Source organism: Meleagris gallopavo, chromosome 1 (assembly GCF_000146605.3).
Source record: "Meleagris gallopavo isolate NT-WF06-2002-E0010 breed Aviagen turkey brand Nicholas breeding stock chromosome 1, Turkey_5.1, whole genome shotgun sequence".
In the NCBI taxonomy this organism is placed as follows: domain Eukaryota; kingdom Metazoa; phylum Chordata; class Aves; order Galliformes; family Phasianidae; genus Meleagris; species Meleagris gallopavo.
This window is the reverse complement of record NC_015011.2, coordinates 10,737,722-10,739,960: the sequence shown is the minus strand read 5'-3', so window position 1 is coordinate 10,739,960 and position 2,239 is coordinate 10,737,722.

Below are 2,239 nucleotides of genomic sequence, written 5' to 3'. Positions count from 1 at the left end.
GGTGAAAAAAAAAAAAAAATATCAAGTTAAACAGAACACTCAGAATTCTACCATCAAAAAAACAGTATTTTCTTTCCCTCAGACCATTTTGGTCTGCTTCTAGCTTCTACTACTGCAGATTTTATTGCTGCTTGCTAAAAGCTCTGAAAATAACTAAGCTTATATCAGATATCTTGGCTATCAGTGAAGCCTTGCTAGGATTAAATGTTTCTAACACATAAACATAGTATCTCAAAATTCAACAACAGCAGAGATGATTTTGCCCATACCTTGCAAAGCCTATTCACCACTGGCGACTGAACCTTACTGCACTCCCATGTTAGCCACAGCTAGCTGACTGCCTTTCTCTGGGTCTTCATGTTCTTGAACAATAAAGCCATTAATTTGCTCAACAAATAACTCCAACAGCCTCTCCCAGCTCATCTGCTAGGGGTGTTTGGTTTCCAAAGGCAAACACAACAGAGCTACCTACTGAGAGGGAGCAAGGTATGTAAAGCCACTTCACCTCTATTCGCAAGTTCTTCTCCTGCTCCAGACAACACTGCACCATCCCTACAAAATAAAACTACCAAGTAATTTCTGAACTTCCTATCAACCCAAGGCTTTGTCCTGACCTTTCTCCTCAGCTTCCATTTTTAATTAAGCTTTTCAAAGAGTATTTTTTCTTGACTTGAGAATAAAAGATCAAAACAGAGTTCAGTGTGAAAACGAGACACACAGCTGGCACACGTAAGGCCTTTTTTCTTACTGACAGCAGTCTTTTAAATTGGTGTCTCGTGACTTGCCCCTGGTATCACACTGCAATAATGATGTTCTTTATGGATTCAGCATTAAACTAGCTCTTAGTACAGGAGTTTTCAAAAAAAAAAAGTAAACAACTAAGCCTCAGTTCTCACATTTAAGGCCAACTGCTAGATTTTCCCCCACATGGTTTCTCTCTTGTTTCCACTTACCCTTTCTGTCACTGAAAATTGATGAGTTTCTGCTGAAATTTTGTATGTATGGAGTTTGGTTGGCACAACTGTGATAAAATACTGGAACATCTGGTTGTCTAAAAGAAAACAAATGTCATTGTTGAATTAAGTACTGACTAAAAGACCATTTGAGACCCAGTCACAAAGAACTCAAACTGTAATTATTAAAATAGTTAACCAACTAAGCCATTTACACTGAAGATATCCTTGAAGGTGTCCCAGCACTGCCAAGCCTACTTCAGCACCTCCGGTGTGAACAAAGTTAGTTTCCACGGGGAAGGCCTACAGCAAATTTGTACTCAAATTCAATTTACCCACGTAATGAAAACACTCATTAAAATCGGGCCACTTGCGTTTTCCAGGGCAGCAGAATGAGCAAGTTTTACAGTCACTTCTTACACAACACATACTGCAATAGGCATTATCTATCTTGACAGTGGTTCAAGTAGGTTTTAGGTATTTAGTTGTCTGAGTAAAAACAAGAGCCCTTCTCAAGTGGTTATGGTTTCTCTCTCGATTACACAGTCTTCTAGAGAATTCTTCTAAAGCAATCAGTAGACTTCAACATTTATGACTTCTGTCTTCATTCAAATCCCTAAGAAAACAAACATTGCAAAACTGAAGCAATCTACTTCAATTGCAAAAAATTGGCTGGAAGAGCCAGTGGACCAGACTGAGAGACAACACCAGCTTTAGAAGGCTCTAAAAATCACCTTCATGTGGCAATGGAAGTCAGAGGATGCGAAGTAGGCATCTCTGTAAAGCAGGCCTCTATATTCTTTTATTTGTAAGTGGGAAAACAGAGAGATACAAACCCTTCTTGTAGCTGCCTCACAAAATGTATCACAGAAGTGACAAATCAAACACAGGAAGATAATTTAATACTCATGTTTGTTTTGCTGCTGGTAGGTTTGGGTTTTTGTGTTTGTTCTTCACTTCCTCTTCAGAGGAGGGTTCTATGACCTTCTAGCCTAGAGCACAGCTGCAAAATTCTTCACAGCTTGTTCAGGCATACACTAACTTCAACACAACTTCTGGACAAAACTGTAAATGAACTTCAGCAGAACAGCGAAGTCCATCAATACTGATATTGAAAAGAAACCAATCATTTAAAATGCCATGTCAGCAACTCAACAGTGCCGTGTTCACTGTCAAAGTTAATAAGGCATACTGGTTCTAAGTCAGAGCATTCATGAAACATAATAATGTTTTATATGTAATTTACACGTAATTATGGAATCAATATAGAAAACAAGAGGCTTTTT